At 33.9% G+C, this 26,772-nt stretch overlaps 1 long non-coding RNA gene and 1 pseudogene across 1 annotated transcript in view; one reads left to right on the plus strand and one right to left on the minus strand.

Moving 5' to 3' along the window:
* Positions 1–14,051, minus strand: part of LOC145296261 (uncharacterized) — a 73,449-nt gene extending 59,398 nt beyond the window's left edge. Inside the window, exon 1 of the long non-coding RNA XR_013869985.1 lies at positions 13,724–14,051. This is a non-coding gene — a long non-coding RNA (uncharacterized LOC145296261). The remainder of the gene's footprint in view (positions 1–13,723) is intronic.
* Positions 7,271–7,387, plus strand: LOC145296590 (5S ribosomal RNA; annotated as a pseudogene).
* Positions 14,052–26,772: the final 12,721 nt, after the last annotated feature.

Genomic DNA, 26,772 nt, shown 5'->3' on the forward strand with positions numbered 1-26,772 from the left:
TAGATTAAGTAGATTCAAACGACGATATATTAATTTTTTAACTGCCGCTTTTTCAATTGTCCCGACAATCTAGGGTTATAAGCACATCTTGAATAGTTTAGCAAATCTTGAATAGTTTATCACATCTTGAATAGGTTAGAACAATGATTCCTGAGGAAAATCTCACTAAAATATCCAAACAAATCGAAAACATAATTTAGAAAAATATATTTTATATCTATTTAGTCCCAAACGCACGTGTACTTATTATAAAGTCGATGCCAAATTTAATTTTATCGAACAAACAAAAACGAACAAAATTTAGCTTACGCCTTTGTCCCTCTTCTAAACAATCAACGAAAAATATGTAGCTCATCAAAAAACACGAAAACAAGAATCAAAAGGTATGCAATGTCTGAAATTTGAAATAAATTAGTTTTGTTGTATTTTACTAATCTCTGTTAGATTATCTCTGAAAACATTTTACAAATTATTTCATGCTATATAATGTAACTATTTTATTAATAGTGGAAGCTTATAATATCTTCATGAAAATGGAAGTTATTAATTACTGTAGACACGTATTGAATCTTACAATATTAAATGTGCATATCATCTAAAGGGTAGAACGATAAAATTGTCGCCCTAGAAAAGGCCACATGATTCCATTTTCTGTTGATGAAAACGAGTTTTCTTTTTTGTTGCAAGCCATCTACTAATTAGCCAGTCGTTTACAAATCCCAAGGGCGATAGGAGCCTTCTATCATGTCTGAAAGCGACACAATATTTAACGAGCAAAATCGGAGATGCGCCGCTGTACGACTCATGTTCTCTACCGATTCAAGTTATTACAGCAGGACCATTTGTACTATTGGGAATCCCAGCTTAATTGCTATATAGGTAGTTTTAGAAATAGAAAGTTATGTAAGTATATTTTTATTTCCCATCAGCGAGTTGGCAGGGTCATAAAAGGTTAGGTTTAACAGGTATCAACCAAGAGAGAATGCACCGGAAATTAGGAGTGACACGGGAATTGTGGTCGTAGGCTTCCGGTTGACGACCACATGGGCTGAGAGTTGGTTTTGGGCAGCAGAGAATGCAGATCGGAGATTCGGCTTTCCGACGACCAGGGTCCGAGATGATAGGCTTGCCTTGAAATAAAAGATTGAAACTTCAAATCCATCTTGTTGTTTATCGATGCATCTGTCTGCAGTGACGAGATGGCAGACCAGCGTCCAAGAAGATATTATCCGCTGGCCAAGGCAAACAGGTATGTACGCATTATGTTATTTGCACATACATGTCTCGAGACCTTCCAATAGAAGAAACGGTGTAAGGATAAGAACACACACACGCATATTTAACAGTGAACTGCACGTAACATATGTAAGACCATACACACACCTATATATGTAAGAACACAGACACTTAAAAGTACCATTAGTAGTAAAAGTAACAAGAAACAGTAAAATGTAAACGATTAATTAATTAAATAAATAATAAACAGGCCAGCAAACATTAACGGTAACACATTGCCAGCACTCTCAAAATGCAAATACAGACAGTTCAACGCTTGGGGGCACAGCTCAATAAAATTCCAGCCACGGTTATAGTCATTGGTGTAGTTTCAAGTGAGGGCCACATCATGCCACCTCCCATCTTTGAAGTCGGCTTGAAAGTCAACTCCAAGTGTACCTGGATGCGCTGAAGCGTGTGGTGATCACCTGGTGTAATCAGGTGACCGCTGGAAGACCCTAGGAGTGGCAGCAGGACTCAACGCCGGCCCACAAGTCCAAAGAGGCCAACGCTTGACTTCAGAAGAAGTGCTACGGCTTTGTATCTTTCTCTCACTGGTATCCCCTCTTCTCCCAACCTGAACTGGCTAAATTAATTCGTTTGGTCATATGTCGAGAACATCACCAACATGATCTCCCCCATCTAAAGCCAGCCTGATCACTGCTATTCGCTGAGAATTCGTCGAACTCCCACCGACGCTTGTGGAAAAGGTATGCGTTCAGTTCCGGACCCGTATCGAAGCGATGACTGAGGCTGAAGGCGGTTACATTGAATAGATGCCAGATCTATTAAATAATCAAGTTACCTTAATAAAATTTTTCAATAAAAGTTTTAAATTAAAGCTGTAGTGTTGTTTTCTTTAGGGCGAGAAATTTATCGTTTCGCCATGTTCTATTAAAGTTTTAGTGTTATAATCTCGTTATGATATGATGATAATTGTAAATATAATGGCAAGGGTTTTTACCCACCATAATATATGGCAAGTAAACTCAGAATCATTAAAATAAAGCTGATAATATTCTATTTAATTCATTATGCTTCATAGAAAGTAATTGCAATGGAACAGTCAATATATATTTTTTAATAGGAATAAATTGTAAAGTGACAACAAAATGCAGAAAATAATGTTGGGGGGGATTATTCAGAATCGGAATCAAGAATCGGAAAAAGGGCATCGGATTCGATATCGGAATCAGAAGAATGTGTGCCGATTTTCCGATGCCAAAAACGATTCTTTTAATTATCTTTTTTATTTGATTTTGGTTTAAGAAACATCTTCCACTACTGATAATAATAATAAAAATAAATAAATATTTATTGATTTAAAAACTTCCAGTAAAACTAAAAGCTATAGATCACCGCCTCATTTGAGAAAATATTTGCACATGTGTTTTGCGGTAGTCGGGAAAAAAATAACCATTTTATAGTTAAATATTTAAAGATTTAAAAAAAACGGAATCCGAATCGGAAATTTAGTACGGAATATGTAACTGTATCGGAATCGGAAAAATACAAGGAATCGTCCTATCAAATAATAGAAAATGTGGCAGCAAATACATAAAGTTTAATAGAAATGAGTTGTAATGTAAAAGAAAGAAGGCATATGTAATAGAAATGAATTAAAATGAGAAAATAAATACGTAATACTTAATAGAAAGTTTCTGTCTCTAGCTTTACTATTATATAAAAGTCACTTTGTGAGTTCCTTCCTCATAGGTTCCGAAACAGCTGAGCTTATCTTTTGCAAATTTCACAGAAAAGGTAATTTATATTTCTGGCAGTGTTCTTAGGTATGTTTTGTACGGAAATTTAACCGATAAGTATCGAAAATCGAAAAAAAAAATCCGATTTTAAAAATAGTCTTTCTTCTCTTATAAATAATGAATAATTTTTACAAGGGAATGTTTTACGTTACACCGTTACAAGTGTAACGTAAGATATTCCCCTGTAAAAATTCTTCTTTTTTATCTATAAGAGAAAAAGAATTATTTTTAAGATCGTCAAGCCCAAATATCAGCTGACGTGATATTGAAAACAAACACAGAATTTGATGAATGACATTTATCATTATATATCTTTTAATTTTTTTTTTCGAATAAGTTCACTGGGCAAATTAATCTTCGTAATATATAATATTCAATAGAAGATTGATTTTATAATAATACATACGCAATTTGCATAAATTAAAATATCATGTTTAAGCGTATTGTACGACCGAGCAGCACTGGGTGTCCAGTTAGTAATTGAAATAAATGCGTAATCTTTAATAGAAATTAAGTCAAAAGAGGGCCTTAAATACGTAATATTTTGCACGCTACGGGTGCGTGGGGTTAGTTATCACTTTCCTACCATATGAACCCGAAAAGATCCTATCTCTTCTTGCTTATGCGTAAAAAATGATTGAATAGCGCCCTTTCTCGGCAGAAACCTGCGCAACCTCTGTGATTTTACAATACAGTCAATACATTAGTTATAGCAAGTAAACTATGTTTATATGAGAAATAATATTTTCCAATTCCAGAGTCCTCCTTTGCGGGATGTTATATAACGAGGGCTGCTACTTGAAAGGAAAAGCTGACTGACACCTTAAACACCAGAGGTGACGCTAGAAGATGGAAGTCGACGAAAACATGTGACGTCCGAACAGTTATTTTAGGCCTCTTGTCTGCCGAGACCTCGAGGGGGATAGTCATGTATAGGATTCCGTTCCTAATAGGGGCGGAGGCGCACAACGTAACTAGGTGTTGTGGGACAGCTATGCGTCTATTTATTGGTGTCCTCTCTTCACATGTACGAAAGTAACCTGTATTTCTGACATTTTTTTTTATCCTGAGTGTTACTCTCTTTGCAGTAAACGATTACTAAAAGTTACACATCGGTATCCGAGTAAGGATATCAACAGACCTAGGCTACCCCATAAAAAAATAATGAGATTCTCGTGTTTAATCAAATACGTACAAATATATTGAAAAAATCTTTTGTAAGGAATAAAAAAAACAACAAAAAAATGAAATTAGAACTTTGAATGGGGATCATGTTAAAATACATATTTAATGAAAGATGATCCTTCATTTCCGGACTATTCTAGCGTTTTATTGTAGTTAACCATTTTGCCTTTTGTTTATATACTCCCTCTCTCTGAATTTAAAAAAAATGTTTGCCTATGTTTGTTTTTCTTCTTTTCCTCAAATTTATTTTGCAGAACGTAATCGCCTAACCTCAATGTTATAAGGAAGGTATAATTTAGCTGAGGGTATTAAGCTACAAATCTATTACTGTTGCCACAAGTATAGAATTATCTGTGTAATACATCATTTTAAATATAAAACAAAATTGGTGGAGGAGTTTGGTAGAGTCTGCAAAGCTCAACTCTTTGAACTTTCATCTCTTGGAAGCCAAATTTTCGGCTAAAACTGATTACTTACTTGCTGCATGTCTAAATGCCCTTTATGTAAAATTTCAAATATTTAGACCCAAAATTGGCTGAATAGTTTGCTAGCAGCTGCAAAGGTCAAACCTTTTGAACTTCACCCCTTGGCAGCCAAATTTTCGGCCAAAAACCGATTAAAAAGCTTTCCCTATGTCTGAACACACTTTATGTAAAATTTCAAATGTTTAGACCAAAAATTGGCTGAGTAATTTGGTAGGGACCGCAGAGGTCAATTTATTTTAACTTGACCCCAATTTCGACCCCTAAACCTTTATTGTTTGGGGTTCAAATCCAATTAAAAAGTTTAATCCATGTTCACGTAATCTACATCTAAAATTTTAAGTGTATAGTCCTAAAATTGGCGGAGGACTTTGATAGAGTTTTCAAAGGTCAAATTGTTGAACTTCGGCCCCATGACTGCCAAATTTCTGGCCGAAAACAGATTAAAAATACCTCTTATACAATCTCGAGTCTGTAAACTGAAAATTGACAGAGTAGTTTCGTAGGGAAATGTACACACACAAACACACAATTTCACTATTATAGATATATAGATTATATTTTTATTGATATAGACAAATTTATATAGTCTCTACACTGGATAAGCTAATGTTTCGGACAAGTGGTCGATGAAGACTACAAGTCCTCGTCAGTCGACTTAATTAAGGAAAGTAGCCACTATGTAAATGTGTCTATATCAATAACAATATATCTTGCTTTTTTATTGAGCACTCTTAATAACCACGTTAAATTTACAAATTTTCCCTTTCTGAATACCTTTAACTTGGTATATATATATATATATATATATATATATATATATATATATATATATTAAATTGTAATTCAATGAATTTCAAAAAACTCTCATTGAAATGAAATAAAGTGGTTGAGTTTCATATCAAAGAATTTTTATTATTCTAAGCAAGACAAAGAATGTTTTAGAAAATTAATCTCCTTAACCTATAGGGTTTCGATGTCTACCATCTCATCAGAGGAGAGAAAATAAACCTACAATCTCACGTTTACATAACCACTGATTGTTAAATAAAAACTATTCCGAAGTATGTATGTATATATATATATATATATATATATATATATATATATATATATATATATATATATATATATATATATATATATATATATATATATATATTCCCCGTCGATTTCGATGTATGAGGTTCCATCACAGCAACCAAGTTGTTCGAAAATCCACACAGATGATTTGTTTATAGTGGTGAAGGCTTTGTATAGAAAGAACCACACTTTTTAGTATTACTGCTAATCTTCGTCGGTGCAGATGACTGCCGCAGAACAGAGTATATAGTAGACCACAGGTTTTTACATCAGAGTCCTCCTTCTCTTAGATGCATGTCTTAACAAAATCTGGGAGTGAATCTCTCCCATTGAATTAATACACCCCAGATACCAACCTGGAAATTTCTACGGCTCGGCGCGGTATTCACAACGCCTGGCCTTCCTAAATGGTCACCCTTCTGCTATTGGCCAGGTTCATCGTGGGATAACTTCAGTAATCTGGCGAGAACTGGTGTGTCAACGTGATTGTGCTGTATATATTTATATACATACATATACATATATATTTATATACACATATATATATTTATATACATATATATATATATATTTATATACACATATGTATATATACACATATGTGTATATATATACACACACACATATATATATATATATATATATATATATATATATATATTCTCATCACATCACCTTAACTAGGGGCACAAGAGAAAATGCTCAAAATATACCACATATGATAGATTTTATAAGTTTGCCTTACTTTATTTGGGACTTTATCTTATTGTATCCATATTTCAAGACCACCCTTAAAATATCTAACTTGAACAGTCCCCAGCTATCCTGAGTTTTTATCAAATCTATTACGGAAGTGTTTAATGTATAATTCATATCTACAAACGAAAAATAGCTTCCAGCAGACATTTCAAAAACTAGCTTCCAGTGGACACTTAAAAAAATAGCTTCCAGTGGACACTTCAAAAAATAGCTTCCAGCAGACATTTCAAAAAATAGCTTCCAGTGGACACTTCAAAAATAGCTTCCAGCAGACACTTCAAAAACTAGCTTCCAGCAGACACTTCAAAAACTAGCTTCCAGTGGACACTTCAAAAACTAGCTTCCAGTGGACACTTCAAAAAATAGCTTCCAGTGGACACTTCAAAAAATAGCTTCCAGTGGACACTTCAAAAAATAGCTTCCAGCAGACACCTCATAAAGGAACAACAAAAAATGAGGAGGAATATTGATTGGACTTTCCATACTCAAAGGATTTTTACAAAGAACCAAAAATACCTTAAAATAAATTGGAATCTGCTTACAATGTGGATCTATTCAACAAACTCGAACTCTGACCACAATATATCACTCTATAGAAGGATTACCACGACAGCCGGACACCATAAATTAATATCCTTTCATTGTATCTAATCTTATTTCATCTATTTTCTTTATCTATACCCCCTAAAATTATTTACATATTCTTTGTATCTGTTAAATAACAGATACGGCATCATCGCGTTGACACACCAGTTCACGTCAGATCACCGAAGTTAAGTAACGTTGAGCCTGGTTAGTACCAGATGGGTGACCATTTGGGAATTCTAGGCACTGTATGTACTCTCCGCTTATCTCGGCATTTGTTTCCTGTCGTCCTGTACTTCACTTGCCACTGGTATTCAACAATGTCGACCCAGGAGAGGTGTGGTTGGAGATTGCGCACCTCCTGCCACAAAAATTTCACGCGCAGGCACCCCTTCATGGGTATCCATAGTCTGTCAAAGATTGAAGGAGCCTGCTTTTTGTTAAATAGCAATATTATTTCGAATTAGATCTATTATTTGTTAACGACTTTTCCTCTGAGGAGATGAGCCTACATCGAAAATCCATGGGTTAACGAAAAAACATCTAAGCTGTATTCTTTATTTAAACAATAAATTTCTGTCTTGAAAATCTGTATTTCTCTGAATTAAATTTAAACCAAAAACTATATGTGTGTGTGTGTGTGTGTGTGTGTGTGTGTGTATGTGTGTGTGTGTGTGTGTGTTATATTAGAAGACAGGAATTTTTAAAGATATTTTTTAACAATGAGATAGGAACCTTTACAGAATGTTGGTTTTCATTATAACAAGAATATATGACAAATGAAAAAAATGGAGCCAAGCTTATAAACTGCCTATTATTCTACTTAGCCTACTTGGTTTAATAGAAGAATGCGGCCTAAGCTCCCACACAGTATGTGTATATATATATATATATATATATATATATATATATATATATATATATATAGAGAGAGAGAGAGAGAGAGACAGACAGACAGACAGACAGACAGACAGACAGAGTTTTTCTTTCAGATGAACTGTTTCTTGTACGCTTTTTTGTGTAGGTTATTTATTCGTTTGTTTTGTCTGCAAATACATAGAAATGTTAAAACTTTTAACGTGACTTTCTGATTACTTCGCTAACAATTTTTTCCTCTGATGAGAAGAAATAGCATTCTTTTTGTAAAATTCCACTTTACATCTCTGTTCTCATATATATATATATATATATATATATATATATATATATATATATATATATATATATATATATATATCACTAGCGGGGGAAAGCAGGCTTTGCCCGGTCGTAAAATACGCTTAAATATGCTATTTTAATTTGTCCAGATTTGGTATATAATATTTGACTTCCATTAGTTAGAAACCGGAAGCAAACCTGTAGCATTCAAAGTTGGTGATGTTCCCCACGTATGTGAATTGAATAAAAATAAACTAAGATCAATGTACAAAATGTATAACGATTTTTTCAATTTTTACCTCTTTTTTTTTGGCCCATTAAAAACTATTTTAATCGACTAAAGACCCATATTAGAATGGTCCATAAAAAAAACAATCATTTGAAGCCCCTAGCGCCGTTCTGTAACTTTTAGTTTCGAAAGAGATAGAGTTTGAAAATATGGAGACAAACAGACAGACAAACAGACAGACAAACGGAGAGACATAGTGAGTTTTATGAATTATATTTTGCTTGCGACACCTAAATGTTAATTATATATATATATATATATATATATATATATATATATATATATATATATATATTAGGCACCGCCAAAAATGGCCGAAAAATCAAGTTGTTTTTTAAAACGAAATTACATTTATTAAAATCCATTATTTCTGAGTAACATAAGGGGATCGAAAAAATGATGCTATTTTTAACACAAAGCACAATATTTATCGAATTCTTTTTTGTATCGATTCTTCAAAGCATGCCCTGTTTAATAATGGTCATGCATTATTCGGCTCGCTAAAAAAAAATTGTTAATCTATTATCAAAGATTTTGAAATGGCTTTTTTCGTATAAATATTAAATTTTTTGTTTTGTTTTGTTTAACTTAAATTAATTATTTTACTTAACATATTCACCGAATTTCACACTTCAAAACTCAAAAGCGGGATAATTAAACACAATCGAAGTTCTGATATTCAGACGTCAAAATAAGGTATGCAAACAATTTTTTTTTAATCTATAATTCTGTCCCTTACAACAACACAATATGTTGTGTTCAGTTTCAGATGATTATTTTAAGCATATTTGTACCCCCTCAAAACAAGGGGGGGTTGTAAGCAAAAGATATATATATATAAATATCGTTTATGAAAAATAAGTACACTGTTATAAAGTTCATTCTTCTCTTAATAATCGCTGAAAATTTCGTATTGATCGGATAATTACCTGATTTTTGGTAGATTTTTAAAAAGTACTTACCTGCCCCCCCCCCAATTTTGGCGGTGCCTAATATATATATATATATATATATATATATATATATATATATATATATATATATATATATATATATATATATCAAAGTTGCTCAATACATGTGTAGAGCTTTTTATAAGTAAAGTTGTATGAACTACACAGATCTACGTTTCGACGCCTTTAATCATCTCGATAATAAAAACACTTGAGACGATTAACCTTGTCGAAACCAAGATTAATTTGCGTAGGGATATGTTTTTAATGTTTATATAACTTTACTTATATATATTGGACATTAGTCTCTTTTCCTTAAACGGACCCAACGTCTGTTTTCTTTTTCGAGTAGTGTGTGCTTCATCTGAAATATCTACACATCTTACACAATCACAGATTTTATTATTATTTGCATTAAGTTTTATATTTACTGATATGGTATATGAAAGCTATATTGAAAAATAAGCAAATAATTCTGAAGATTTATACACCAAATATTGTCTTCGGTTGTTTTTGTGCATTCTCCCTTGTCCCATTCAGTTTTATTATAGTGCTTTCAGCCTTCACAAATAACCACGTACTTCTTTATCAGCAATGCTTCAAGCAAACTATCATTCTTTCTATTATATATATATATATATATATATATATATAATAGAGAGAATGATATATATATATATTCTCTCTATTATATATATATCATTCTCTCTCTCTCTCTATATATATATATCATTCTCTCTATTATATATATATATATCATTCTCTCTATTATATATATATCATTCTCTCTATTATATATATATATATCATTCTCTCTATTATATATATATATATATATCATTCTCTCTATTATATATATATATATATGTATATATATATATATATATATATATATATATATATATATATATATATATATATATATATGAACAAATGATTAATAAAACATGTTAAAAAACATCTTGAAAAAGAGTTAAAAATATATTTACTTTTAAAAAGGAAGCACAAGATAAGTGGATAGTCCTTAAACTTATAGTAATTTATATATATATATATATATATATATATATATATATATATATATATATATATATATATATATGAATAGAATAAAGCAAGATATAAACGATGCTTTAGACGTTATGTGAATAAAAAGGAAAAAACCTAAAAGAGTAAAAACAAAAATAAAATCAACGTTTCGTCCCTATTTCAGGGGACATCATCAGGATTTCTAGGCGAGGGTGTACGGGAAGACGGTCATATATCACATGCGAAAGAGGAGAAGTTAAGTTCTCTTTCTGTTCTGGAGAGAAAAAAATTCATGATGAAAAGAGAATTTATATCTAGTGTGTGTGGAGGGGGGTCGGGTTATATACATATATGCATTTTTTTTTAATCAACCAGGATCTAAATTACTGTTTTGTTCATTTATTATTATATTACCTATGATTGGCGCTACATTATAAAATCCTTTTCTTTGTTTGATGGTGTTAATGTTTGAAATTAAAGCAGATTCAATAAGTCTCCGTTTTGCTCTATCTGGGATGGATTTTAAGAAAAAAAAATGCATATATGTATATAACCCGACCCCCCTCCACACACACTAGATATAAATTCTCTTTTTATCATGAATTTTTTTCTCTCCAGAACAGAAAGAGAACTGAACTTCTCCTCTTTCGCATGTGATATATGACCGTCTTCCCGTACATCCTCGCCTAGAAATCCTGATGATGTCCCCTGAAATAGGGACGAAACGTTGATTTTATTTTTGTTTTTACTCTTTTAGGTTTTTTCCTTTTTATTCATATATATATATATATATAAAATCGTCATCCATAGACAGCAAGGCTCTTCAGTGGTAAGTGCTAAGAGGCATTATCATCCAATATATTATTATAACAATGTTCAATGTCATGAACACAATGTACCTATTATATAAGAGAAACTCTATATTCATGGCCTAAGAGAATGGAGAGGAGGATAGATAGATCAATAGATATATAGATAATGTATTTATCAAAAGACTAAAGTAAATCAATAGATCAAAAGTAAAGATTGTGTTATATAGATTGATCGATCTATACATAGATATGAAAGGCTAAGATCGATTATTCAAAGCTGAATATTTATATGCACGTGTGTGCCTGTATGTGTGTGCGCGCGTGTGGGGGGGGGCACGCGCGCGCGTGTGTGTAGTTATGGAGGCACCTGGTCACAACAAGAGGCAACATCGGTAAGATAATGAAAAGGGGATCAGATGGGGGAGGGGATGGACGATCAAACGAAGCGAAAAATGGACAAAGTCGCGCAAAATCCAAAACAGAACATGGAAAAACTTTGAATAAAAAAAAGGAAAAACAAAGAACAGTAAACAAAAAGTGGAAAATGGAGAGAAGGGCGTGGATAGAGAAACAGGTGGTTGAAATTGATTACCAACAAAATGCAAAGATAAAGAGAAATAGTAATGTTTATCGGAGACAGATTGACAGGAAGCGGAAATTGTAGAGAGGAGACCGTGTGAAGGAGAGAGAGAGAAAGAGAGAGAGAGAGAGTAAAATGTTAAGAAAAAAGGATAGAGAAAGTAAGATCGATCGATGATTGGGAGAGAGAGGGTGAACAAAAATTAAGGGGGAGTGTTGTTAGTAAAATAGAGACTGAAGTGAGAGAGAGAAGAGCGATAAAGAGAGTAATGTTGACCAATGAAAAAGAGGATTATAGGGGGGGGAATTAGTAGGAAACAGAGGGTTACTTGAAGAGAGTGGGTTGAGAGACAGAATGGGGGGGTGAGAAGCAAATATGAGTTGCTAACTTATGTCGGCGGAGGGCGAATATGACATATCAGTTCTGACATACCTGACAATATCAGTTACGCCGTTAGTTTGAATGGAAAAGTAAAGCATCTTACTCAGAGTTCCCAGCCACTACTCCATTCCTAAGTCTCTCTATCTTTCCCTCTCCCTCCCCCTCTCCCTCCCTCCCTCCCTCTCTCTATCTATCTATCTATCTATCACCGGCTCACTTTTCTTCCCCCTCCCTCACTATGAACAATGTTCGAATTCCTGCCGCTGAACTTTCGAGATAATGGCATCGATTAGATTGGTTGAGTATTCAGCAAAAGAAAATACAAAAATGAGGAACAAGTATTTCAAAACCAAACATAAAAACAACGTTACAATTTCAACAATTATCAATTCAACAACACATAAACGATGTAATGTATACGAATATCATAATTATTCAGTGACAATATAAAAAAAGTGTTAACTAGTTTCATTCACATTTAACAATAAGTTTTTCGTAGAACTAACAGTTTGTGGAACACAATATCGCGGGACTGCTTCCCAACAGATTCTAACATGGTCGTTGTCTAATATAATTATTTTTTTAGAATTGTCGCCTTTGTGTATTAGACTTTGGCAAGTGAGCTGTTCAGGTTATCCGGCTTCTAAAAGCTAAATCATAAATTGAAATTTTGACAAAAGGAAGATACGTTTGATTAAATAATGAGATATTAATAATAGACGGTGCATATATATATATATATATATATATATATATATATATATATATATATACGGAGATAGATAGATAGATAGATAGATAGATAGATAGATAGATAGATATGTAACATCCGTTTAGTTATGTGAAGATGAAGTGTGATGATGACTAAATAGTTACCGATACGGACTGAATTTTATCGGATCGAATCCAATTGATTCTTTAAAAACACTTTCATCAATTCCAGTCCTAACTTTCTGTCTAACCTCTTCGAGAGGAAGTAAATAAAATAATCCAATCTAATCTCTCTCCCACCCTCTCTCTCTCTCTCTCTCTCTCTCTCTCTATCTATCTATCTATCTATCTATCTATTTATGTATCTATCTATCTATCTCGCTCTCTCGCTAGCTCTCTCTTTATATATATATATATATATATATACATATATATATATATATATATATATATATATATATATATATATACAACATAATCATGAGGATACACCGGTTCTCATCAGGTGTATCCCCCTTTACGGTTACGTTTACAGAGAGACAAAAATGTACGTCCTTACCCCATGCTTGTCGCCAAAGAAAAGGAATGAGTCCTGGCGAATTGCATTGCTGTCCCTTCCCTATATCTAAAAAATTGCCTCCCGGCTATTGGGGGGGGGGACAACACAATGGTACTTACAACATACTGTCACATTCCTCCCGATCCACTCTGAAATTTATAAGTATTCATAAATTTCAGAACTCCCTAAATTTCCGTGGGTGGTACAACAGTCATTCACCTGCGACCAATGATCCAATACTCCTTCGTTCCATCAGGAACTCAGCAAAGCCATTCCATTTTCTGCCGGGCTAGTGTAACGGTTGGAACTTGCTTCCTATGCCAGAGAAGGTAATCATCCTCACCCTCCATCGAGCCAGAATAAAGGACTGAAAGAATTTCAACCACCTCCTAACATAACAGACCTCACCACAACAAGACCTGTTATGCGTTCATTCACTGGATTTACGTCTCGTTACTGCCAGCATTGGTTTGGTTTTTAATCATAGCATTTCCGTTGGGATTACGCTTGGAGGGGGGGGGGGCAACAGATGTACTTTGCTTCAATTATTTTGTAACAGACAACAAAAAAGTAATAAAAACATCTATTACAGCTGGAATTATGTTCCTTCAGTAACCAGCTTTGTTTAGTTTTAGTTTATTTTAATTAGGTTAGAATTACGTGACTTTGTCTCGGATTAGATAATCACGTTGACCCACACAGATTTAGCTAGGTCTCTATACAGATCACTCCCACCACTCTTTCCGCCTTAGGTGGTGTGTTGTTCGCTGGGTTTATGTTGTTTCACTACCAGTATTTCGGTCTTCAGATACTATAATTCGATTTGGTACAAATTATTGCTGGAATTGCGTCTTCAGACAACTAGTTCTATTTTGTATCAATTTATTTTGTAACAGACAAAAAAGACAAATAAAAAAAAACACTTATTACAGCTGAGATTACGCCTCTTCAGCAACTAGTTTAATTTGGTTTTAGTTTATTTTTATTGTGCTGGAGGTACGTGACTTCATTTCGGATTAGATGATCACGCCGACCCACACAACTTGAATGCCTACGGGGAGAACTTGAATGCCTACTAGACACTATCCTCGAGTGTCTAAGGTCTCTCTGTACAGGGGTTTGTCAGAACAATCTGGCATGAGGATACTTTTTCCATAGAAGTAAACCCTGACCAAATATTCAAAATCACATAGTATTCGCAGCCCAAATAATATCTCACTACGGCTAACCCACAGCTTTTCCGAGGAATGATGCACCTTCTCCAAGTGATATTACCTCGAGTAATAGTACGAAGCTGGATACTCTACCACACTAGATAAATTCTTGTCCTGGAATCCAGTAAGACCATGTGACCAACATGAAAGATATCCTACAACGTATAAAAATGGTTAATTGGGGAGAGGAAAATTGTTCTCAATTTCTTTACTAACTCAGTGCTTGAGAGATAAAGAACTTTAATGGAACATTCGAATATTTATGTATCTCATATAGACTTAAAGTGTTAGCCCCAGGTTGTGGGCCCCTTGATTTCTGAGAACTTCGATAAATAAAACAAAAAATGGATCTTTATTAATTACAGAGAGACCAACATAGAATACCATCCACGAAGTATTTCATAATTGTTAAGTGTTTATTTAATTTTTATATAATTAACATATATTTAATTTCTAAGTTTAGTAATAGTTATTAAGGATTGATTAAAGAGAACGGCTCTCAGATTCAATTAGTTGGAATTTTCAATCAGGGTAATTTTTTACAAAATGAATGAACCCAGGAATCTTGACTTACGTAAAATCAATGAAGTAGTATTTTAACAATTTGTTTTTCTTTTTTTGTTGTTTTTTTTTTTGCGGGGGGGGGGCATGAACAAAAAGAATTATTTCTAAGCATTTCGGTTACAATTATTTTCTTTCGTGAAATTTAGAAAACATTTCAAGTGATTTAATTCATAATTAACTCTCTCTTAAAATTAAAAAAAACATTTCAAAGTATTTGATTTATTATTGAAATAATTTTCTTCACAAAAGATCATCAAAAATTCATTTCGAATTAATCTACTTCCACCACATCTGGAAGCCAAATTAGTCAATGATTCTGTACAATTTAACAGCTTGGAAAACATAAGGTTTCGAACTATGTCAAATCTCTATTAATTCAAATCAATTATTAATCTCTCTATATATATACTCGTTTACTATATAGAAAATAATTATTTAGAAAATAATTATTTAACATTTATCTTTTAGCTCTCATGCTACACTGAACCTACACTGAAGAAGAATTCCTTCCAGACTGAGAAATTTTTTATCTTTGTTCCTCTCAAAGGATAATTTAACATAAGAATCAATTTAATTTTTCGGAAATTCTCCTCAATCAACATCTCAGGAAAGTTTATAATTCGGTTTAATTTCAAAATAAACCTTTCAATAAGGAATTTGTTCAAATAGTTTCTCTTTAAAAATTATAAAAATTTCAGCAAAATATTTCAAGTTTCAATTTCGCAAATACATGTCCCTTGGGAATTATCGAGAACCCAGAAAACAAAGTTCAATGGTGTTTTTCGCCCTTATATAACTATGTGTAAAGTTACTTAGAAGTCTTCTTCAAAAAGTGGATGCATGCCTGGAATTTGGTGTTACTATTCTTCCGCACGGTTTTTCATTCCTTGGTCATGACTTCTTTCTGTTTGGGTTCTGGATCGGGAAGTGGCAAACCTCGTCTTGATGTTTAAGCAGATTAAACAACACACAGCACAAATTGTAATATATATATATATATATATATATATATATATATATATATATATATATATATATATATATATATATATATATATATATATGTGTATATATATATATATATATATATATATATGTATAAGAAAATCTTAACTATTTATTTTTTACAAAAATATTTACAATATATGACAATTACAACAAACAATTCATAACAATTAAACTTTTTTCAAAAAATCCTTAACTAACACTAACTACTTATTTTATTGAGGAAGAGGGAGGGTGCCCCTCACTTTTACGAAGAGACAAAAATGTTCATCCTTACCTCATGCTTGTCACCAAAGAAAAGAAATGAGTCCTGGCGATTGCATTGTTGTCCCTTCCCCGTACCCTCCGCGAGTGACCAAAACACCTCTCAACAATGTAAACAAAAGTGCCCAGTTGAGGGTGAAGGAATTAATGTTTTGACCAATTTTTCGATATTTGTCGTCCGAAAGGGCGAGCTTCAAAATGATACCAATCTCGTGAAAATCCGTCGCCTCTGTCGAAAGGTTTCACGAGACATACATACATACATACATACATACATACATACAGACGGGTGAGATTTATATGATAGATTATCATGGATAGGGGACAATGGTGAAAAATTAACAAGTCAGATTGTTAGAAATATTATTAATTGCTTCTACTTTGTTTCCTCACATTTGTATATACTACAAGGCCTGCATCAATTGCAAAGATAGTTTGCCTTACATCTAAAATAGTAATATTATAAATTTAAATGTCAGTGTGATGCTGGTTATGCGGGGCGAACTTCTTTGAATTTATAGACTCGTATAAACCAGCATGTTCCATCCAAGACTAGACAGGGTTGAGTAGGATGTGTGAGTCTCCCTTCCTCTGCAACTTAAAACTATTGGCCAGCATTTGATTGAGAAACCTTGCCAATTAGTATGAAATAGAAGGATTTGAGGTACTTCATAGAGCGGATTCCAAAAATCATTTGAAAATTTTGGAATCTGCCTCTATCGCGATTCGAACACCTTTGTGCAGGCAAAAGGAATCAATAAAAACGTTAAATCTCTTTGGACACATTGAACCACTTCCCTTGTTTTCCCTCATTTTATCTCATTTATAAAATTAAATTGTTTATTTTAATCATCTTTTTGACACCTAAAATATTTTTTTTAAATTCCTTATTGCTCTTTATTTTCGCCATTAATATTATTTTTCATTGCTACTGATTTTTCTTCTAATGAGATGATAAACGAAAGAGTGCTAGAGAGATTCCCGCTAATGTTCAAATGTGTTAAAAATGTTGTACCTCCAAACATAATTCGAAAGTATAGATTTAAGTGGAGTATAAATAGTCAATTGTAAAACCTTCAAATATAACAGAATCTGTTATAAAATATTCATATTCAACACTCTAATACTGCAGTAATAAAATCGGCTCAACGATTGGACCCGCAAATCAAACAGAACAATAGTAGAGTAAGTTGAGACAAATAAATGTATGACGTTATTTATTTCAGTTCCATGAATACAAAACTAATAATCATTATGCGTACGATCGATTCTATGAAGATTTAGGTTTTTTTTCTTATTTTCTACATTTTATTTCCAGTATATTTTCTTCGGCGCCTTATGAAGCAATAACATGTATTAGTGTGGGGGTATATCCATCATGAATATATATATATATATATATATATATATATATATATATGTGTGTGTGTGTGTGTGTGTGTGTGTGTGTGTGTGTGTGTGTGTGTGTGTGTGTGTGTACACACGAGAACATATGCATGTATGCTAATAAAAAATAAGTGAAATAAAAATATTCTACATAACTACTAAAGCCTGCCTTGACAGAGTACAAAATAGACTTCGTGGCTTAGTGGGGGATGCCCTTTTCTCTACCCTGCAACCTCTCTCCCACAGAAGAGACGTTGCGAGCCTGTCCTTGTTTTATCGTCATTTCCATGGCAGGTGCTCGTCTGAACTCCAATCTCTGGTCCCCCCTCGCCAATTTTTCACGAAAAACACCCGTCTAGCTGAATCCACTGTGAAAAAATTTCCCCCACTCTATATCTGTGCCTAAATCAAAACGCGGATTCCATGAACAAAGCTTCTTTCTTAGAACTGCACGCCTGTGGAACTCTGTTCCGTCTGCCTGCTTCCCACCGGACTACAACTTGGATGTGTTCAAGTCCAACGTTAACAAATTCCTAATGAACCGCCCCCTTAAGTAAACACTTCATCAAATCTCCACACTAACGTAATGTACTTGCAATAACCCTTATCCCTGAGTGGCTTCCGGGCCTTGATAAGTGGTGATCACTGTGTAAAAAAAAATAAATAAATAAATACAAATATAGGAACAAGTATTACGCTCATTTGTGCATGTTTGTATCTTCGAATAATTAACGTGTGGCTTTAGAAATTAGTTTTGAATTTCAGTTAAAAAATCGAATATTATACATTTTTTTAAGTTTTAGGAGGAACGCTACTTAGATTAGTTTTTTTTTTTATTACATTTTCACCCCAAACAAGGCACATTGCCACTTTGGTGTAGGGGGCTACTATCAGGGGAAACATCTACTGGGGTACTATGTAGGGATTAGGGCAGCGAGATGTTGGTTAACGTTGCATTTGAACTTAAGCATGTCAGTACAGTTGGGGAAGCAGTGACCTGGAATGGAATTCCAAAGTCTAGCAGTTCTGGGGAAGAAACTACTGGAGTAGAAGGATCTTTTACATCTAGGGATCTCTACAGTGTGGGGTGGGATTTTGCAGCTTGTCGGGTCTGTCGAGGGTGTTCACGTCGTGGGGGCACAAGTGCTTGCAGTTCTTCAGAGCATTCACCATTATAATACTTGTAGAACAGGCAGAGGGATGCAACGTTTCGACGATGGGACAGAGGCTGAAGTTTAGATGCCAGTTTAGGGCCTATCAGATTTGCGATTCTCTTTTGAACCCTGTCAAGGAGCGAGAGACTAGTAGCCGATGCACCGGCCCAAATATGACAGCAATACTCCATACATGGGCGAATAGTGGCCTTATAGAGGTACAGGATACTTTCGGGTGTTAGAAGTTTTCTAGCACGGTAGAGAAAGCCCACTTTCCTTGCAGCGGCCCTGGCAGTGCCCTCGATGTAATTGTTCCAACTCATGTTTCCTGTGAACGTTAAGCCAAGGAGCTTGAGAGACGTACTCTCAGATAAAGAGTCGTTGGCCATTGCTATAGGTGGTAGAGAAGGTTTCTTGTAATTATTGAATGAAACCCGTTTTGTCTTGCTGGCATTGAACGTGACCATCCATTTTTGTCCCCATTCCACTACTGATTGGAGGTCATCCTCTAGTGTTTCTGCCATTACTTTAGATATATGTTCATTTGTTTTCCTGTCGTGCCTGCTATAGAGTTTGGTGTCATCAGCATATATACCCATCTCAGAGGCAATCTTGTCGGGGAGGTCATTTATGAATATCAGGAACAGCAGAGGTCCAAGGATAGATCCCTGGGGCACTCCCGCATTTATATCATATTGTTTAGATGTACGACCGTCGAGGACAACCTGGATTTTTCTCTTATCTAAGAAGGATTTAATTATGTTAAGTATTCTACCAGTGATACCGTAAGATCTAATCTTCCTGAGGAGACCCTCATGCCATACCCTGTCAAAAGCCTTAGATATATCTAGAGCTACCACTCTGCCTTCTCCCGCTTTGTCCAGTGAATGGTATATGCGTTCAGAGATTACAGTGAGGATGTCTGCCGTGGAACGGGCTTGTCTAAATCCATATTGATGGTCGGTCAGAAGTTTAGCATCTGTAAGATGATGGACTAGAGCATGGTTAATTAAGGTCTCAAATATTTTGGCAAAAAGTGGGAGGAGGCTAATAGGGCGATAATTTAATGGGTCAGTTCTTTCGCCAGAATTCTTGAATACTGGTACTACAGAAGCAGTTTTCCAACAGCTCGGAAAGCAAAATTCATTAAGGCATTTGTTGTAGAGTTTGGAGAGAACTGGAGCTACTTCGGCTGAGCACTTTTTTAATAGCACAGCTGGGATGAGGTCGGGTCCACATGCTTTGGAAGTGTCAAGGTTTTTTATGATAGCATGCACCTGAGCAGGGGTGATTTTCAGATCGTCTAGCGTGGCGTCTGTCCGCATAGGAAATTGAGGTAGGGGGTGGTTTAGAGGGTCCAGTGTGGAGTTTGAGGCAAACCGACTGGCAAGCATGTTAGCCTTCTCGGTTGCTGAGCAAAGAACCTCGTGATTTTTGGTTAGTGGGGGAATTGTTGATTGCCCATTATTTACTACACTGTTGTAGATTTTCCAGAAGTCACAAATTCCTAATTTTTGTGCTACGATGCGTTTTTTAGTGGTTTCCGTAAATTCCCTCTTAGCTGTCGCTATTTCTTTCTTAACGTTACTTCTAGCTTCTATGTACTTCTGTCTGTTTGAACTGGACTTATGTCGGTTAAACCTGCGGAATGCATGCTGCCTTTGAGCAATGGCAGTTGCGCAAGTCGAAGTAAACCATTGGGGAGAGTGGGGCTTGCTATAGAATTTCCGCATGGGAACATGCGCTTCGATTGCAGTTTTGAACCGTTCAGTGGTCTCGGTTGCACACTGTTCAGCAGGAAGAGAAAAAATATTTCCTCATGGGGCGTCTCTGATAAGATCTCTGATAGCTTCCCAGTCAGCCTTTTTATAATATCTCGTTGTTTTGAGCACTGGCTCTTCAGTTTTGGGTCTAGAGTTTAGGGCGATTTCAACCATTATCACCGCATGATCAGCGTTCCCAAGTGGGCTGTCGACTTTCGTTAGACAATCATCAGGAACTGTGGTCAAAAACAGATCTAATAGTGATGCGTGTTGTTCTTCCTGATCAGGGAAGCGGGTTGGAAAAGTAACAATTTGCGATAGGGAGTGAGATACAGAGAAGCTATGAGTTGCGCTGCCTGCTGCATCTGTGTAAGTAGAGAATCCAAGCCAGTTTTTGTGATGGACATTAAAGTCGCCAAATACATGTACTTGGGCGCTAGTGTCGAAGGAGAGTGCTGTGTCTATGCTGTCAGATACTTTGTTTATTATGGTGCAGTCTTGGGTCGAGGGAGAGCGGTAGAGAAAGTAAAAGTAGCTAATGTTGTGTTGCATGATTAGTCTAAAGCACATAAAGTCTTGATCATCCGTTTCTAAGTTTGTTTCTCTAGTCAAGGGAAGGATATTACGAATGTAAACTCCAAGTCCGTGCATATGTCTGTTATGTATGATTACCACTGATTATCTCCCTTGTTACATGTTAGTTTCATTCATTTGAAAATGCAAATAATTTCGGGAGAGCGGTCTGTTTTTTTTAAGGTTTTTCGTAAGGAATATGGTTCGATAATAATTATCTCGACATAGAAACTCATCAGCCAGAAAATAGACAATATATAATGGTCAATTCACCGCGTGTATCGTTTTAAAAATAGATACAAATACACGAAAATTAATGCGTTTTTTTTTTCATCAACATTATTTCGTTTTATTTCTTTAAACTCGATGCTGCTTTCTTTGCGAAAACGAGGGAATTGTTTTTTCAATGTTCGTATTTTTGTTATTAGTTTAGACTCTAAATATGAAATATGAAAAATATGTTTTCCATTTTTATAAAATTTAACATGATGACGTTAGACATTATATTAAGCAGAAGACATTAGGAAGTTCTTTTAGATCAAAATTAAATTTCTAAATGTCTATAAACATTACAATAAATAAATGCTTTTTAATTCATGTTTTTGCAAACTACATAGTTTTCCATTCCATCTAATAAACGTTCTATCAGTTCATTTTTAAGATTATTTATTTGCCTCTGAAGAGGTGTTTACTGATATTTCAATGAAACGTGTACAATGTAATATAATAATAATCCAGCGTATGCATAAAATAAATAGGTTTGTGAATCGCATTTTAATATCAAAAGTAACCACAAGAAATATCTTTTCTTCAGAACTTTGTATTTATTTGCGGAAGACCAAATAAAAGGTTTTTTTTTTATCACGGTACACGTTTCAATGTCAAAACGTGTCGCTTAAATAAGATCCGGATTTTAATAAAAGAAAATAATACAATAAATAAATACAATAAATAAATAAATATATATTTTTAAGTTTATTTCTTTTCTTTAGAAATTAAATGAAAATATCAGAATTAGAAAGGAATAAATAAAAAAACTATATTATTTAATTTAATGTACAAATAGCTATTTACATACGTTGTTTAATTAATTGGATGTTTCTATGGTATACACTTGTTGAAAATACCTCCCTATAATCAAGCGTTTTTGTTTTGTGTTTACTGTTTACGTATTTAATTGTCATGACTATCTGTTGAATTTATCATTAAAATAGGTTTAACTATTTGTTGTGGTAGGATCTACCTAATTAGAATACGTGGAATGTCCACTATATAAATATGGGTGGTACCGTAAAGACGAGAGAGACCCAACGAGAGACTCAGAGAGATGCGAGATCGAAAGTTGACAACCACCAAGCCGACACCTTCTCCATGGACGCTCTCCCCATGACTATACCAATGGGCTCTATGCAAATATTGCATTCAATATATTTGTTCTATTTTACTTTTGTGTTGTAGTTATTTATTTCCATGTGTTCAATCGAGTTTTAACACTATTAAAGAATATCGATTATATAATTATTCTGATTTGTTTATATTTTTAAAGCTAGTGTTTATTCATTAAAAACCTGTTTATGAGTTAATCTTTCCCTAAACGTTCGTGTTTATCCCGTATTTACTGTTTACGTTTTTAATTATCTTGAATGTCTCTTAAAGTAGAATAAACTATCCAAAATACTGGTTAAATTTTTAGTCTTTATTTATTGAAAAGCTGGATTAATTAGTTTTAAGTTATGGCGACTATCGTGCAAAATGCAATAAAGAAAATTGCCAAATACAATAAAGAAAATTGCCAAATTTTCCACATTATTTGAACTTGTTCTCTACGATACAAAGTAAGTTATTTTCTATTTCTGTTTTTCCAATGTTTTTGCGAGAGTACTTTATATCAAAACTAATTTTTCATATTTTTAATATACAAATTCCATTATATTTTTTTCATATTTTTAATTATACAAACCATTTTTCTATTATATCTTTTTCATATTTTTAATATACAAACTATTTTTCCATTATATTTTTCATGCAAATCGATACCTAAAGGATCATTGGGACAAAATATGGTTTCGGGCACTTTTCAGCTTACCCCAGTAGATAAAAGTATAAATAATAACAAAATAAAACCGAAAGAAGGAAGTTCAGTAAAAATTGACATTCATCACCAACAGTTCAACATCAAATCTCCAGTAGGATGTTTCCCTCCCCGCCCATATTTATCTTCTGCAAATGAAGAACTAGAAGAAGAAAATATGCAGTCAAATAGTCATCCAAAAGGAATTTATAGTTCAATCAAATTTCCAAGATATGCTCTCTAATCAGAGGGGACATATTTTCGAATCTTGGACCAGCCTTGACAATGCTATGTTTTTGGGTTTAAAGTCAATATTTATAAATGTAAAGTTAACAGGGTAAAGACTAAAATGAAAACAACAAAGAGATACCGAAAGTGTTAAAAATGTATTGGAGTTGATGGGAGAATGGTTGAGGACATATCGCTATATAAGCAAATTCTATTGAAAAATGGATAAAAACCTATGAAAAGCTAAGGGACCTAAAAGACATTTAACTTTTTCAAAAGATAAACCATATGAAAGTAAATATCTGACACACGGAGTTTTTTTTTTCCTAATAATGATAACACTAATGCCAACACAGTTTGTGAAGATGGAATGGTTGCAATTTTAGAAAAAGAAATTTAATCTTCACATAACTGGTTGCTCTTAGTACCACGATGAACTACCTTTGAGAGCCGTTTTTATAAAACATGAATGGTTGCGTAAAAGGTCCCATAACATTCATTTTCAACTTTTAGCTGTCGTCTGGATTCAATTTTGAAATTTGATGAAATACATTATCTCAGTTTTGACAAGAGACTCCTATCTGAATACACAATAAGTATTTCTAGAGGTAAAATTGACTCTAGATATATCTCTTGGTCCATTAAACCAAGCAAAATGGTTAACTTTGGCTATCAGCATCATGTGTTTATAGACTCGTGGTGCATACCCGCAAATGAAAAAGTTATACCAACTATTAATTTTAATGTATCAGATAGATTGAACATTATGCGGCATTTTTTAACCACTAATTACGAAAGATTTCGCTGAATCTAAACTTAGAGAATCATTGTTAAATAGACCCAAGTTTGACTTGCCAGGGTTGTGTGTACATTCTCAGGGCATGGAAGGGGCAATCAAGTTAACAACGGAAGCTTTACAAAGTGTATATTACGGCCAAAGTTGTGAGTCACAAGTTAAAACAAGCATTTTTCATCTAAGGGTTCTTATATAGAACAATTTTACTCTTTATATTAAGCGCTATTAAAAGAGTGTTTGTTTTCTTTCCTTATTTCTTTGTTTGTAATATTTTCACATATAACAGAAAAACAATATTTACGGTATTCAAATATTGCTGCTTAATTCATAACGTTAAAGTGTAATAAACTTGTTTAAAGAGTTACAAGGAAAACAGAATACGGGAATAGAGTAGCAAAATGTATTAACAAGAACATACAAAAGTGAGGATTGTTCTTCTAGTCGACGAACAACCTTGGTCAGGCCATCGGATATTGACTCCCGCCTTACGGCCTTGTTTTCCAGTAATACTTGTGTATGGATAAATTCATTCTTAGGTAACAGAGGTAGTTCCGCCACAACACCCCCCTCCCAAGCTGATTACACCGAAAAATGTATCAGCATTGTTTCTTTGAATAGACCATGAGTTAGTTTATAAACTTTCTTGTGGATTAATTGTTAAGAGCGAGAATTTCTTTTTCCTTTTAACCTAGGAGAGAAACGTTTCATTGCCGTTTCTCAAATTAATCACGAGAATTTGATAAATCAATTGATTACTTGCGTGGGTAGACTCAGACATTGCTAAATAAGGGTCAATGAACCCACCTATGACCCCCCCACCTCGCTTGTAATAATCCGTCAAAGGGTGATACTGTCCCAGGGGTTTCCACTAGTGTTGTAACCCGATTAACTATCGCCGAGTAAAACGGTTGGTTAGTTCTTCCATATTATGGAAACCCCGTTTTTAGTACTATTACTTTGCTACAAGTAATGTTCTTGGTTGACGTTGATTGTAGGTAGAGAAAGTTTCAATATTGGGAAAACAGTTGCGATCGATATCTGTTGTAGTGCAACTGAACTCTTCGTATTCGGTAAAAAATCGCCCGAAGTCGCATGGTCATTAACGACTGGTCGGTTAAAGAGAGTGTCATTACTTTAAAGTAAACAATTGAGTACACTGCCTGTTTTTGGTTTCTTGGCTTGTGGTTAGGCGCTGTTCTAGTTAGGGAGAGTTTTGTAAGGTATACAACAGAATTGATTTGTTTTCGCCTTCTGTTTGGCCTTTCGTGGCCTACAACAGGGAAAGTTTCCTTTTAATTTGTCGTTCCAACCTTCAGTTTTTTGCAAGAATTATTGATTGGATGGTTCCATAATTTAAATTCATGCACCCAGTCCGAGTTGAGTAGGTTTGTGGTATTTCTTAGTACGCAGATTTTTTTCTAGTTTTTTTCCCAATATTGTAACGTTAGTAAAAAATTCTCCTTCAAAGTTAATTTGTATGCCATTAACGGCTTTTACTTTTTTGTGATCTCTATTGTGAGTCTATTCAATTTTTTTCATGTATTTAAATTTAATATTTAATGGTCTGATCCCGAGTCTAATTTCATTATAATTTCTTTATCCGTCACACATTTGCGTACGTCTTTGTTTTCAGTTTTATGTTAATACTAGCAGGGCTACCCGGCGTTGCTCGGGACCGTATAAACAATGAGAACATTGAAGTTGACTTTGAACATATTTGTTATTCTTCGGATAGAGGAGTTTTAAATGTCTATGTATCATTAGCTTTTTCGAGCAAAAGAATATTTTACCTACCCTAGGACTGGTATTACACTATCAAATAATTGTACCTTATCTAGGATAAGTAATTTATACTATATATATGAAATAATGTTTCCTTTGTGAGTTAACACATATTTAAAATAATTTACCTACCCTCGGACGGGTAATTAAAATAAATACATGTAACAATTTCACATACTATCGACAGGTATTGTACAACATGTTAAATAATTTCTCTTACCACCAAGGCTACCATAATTTTTAGAAAACTGCAACAATTTTTAGAAAGTAGATCATTAGAATTTCCAAATTAGTACATAAATACATCTTGGTTAAGAATTGGCTAACCATTGCTTCATCATAAATTTCAATATTACTGGGATTTTTCC

This window comes from Euprymna scolopes, chromosome 16 (assembly GCF_053919585.1).
Source record: "Euprymna scolopes isolate OS-2025 chromosome 16, ASM5391958v1, whole genome shotgun sequence".
NCBI lineage: Eukaryota > Metazoa > Mollusca > Cephalopoda > Sepiida > Sepiolidae > Euprymna > Euprymna scolopes.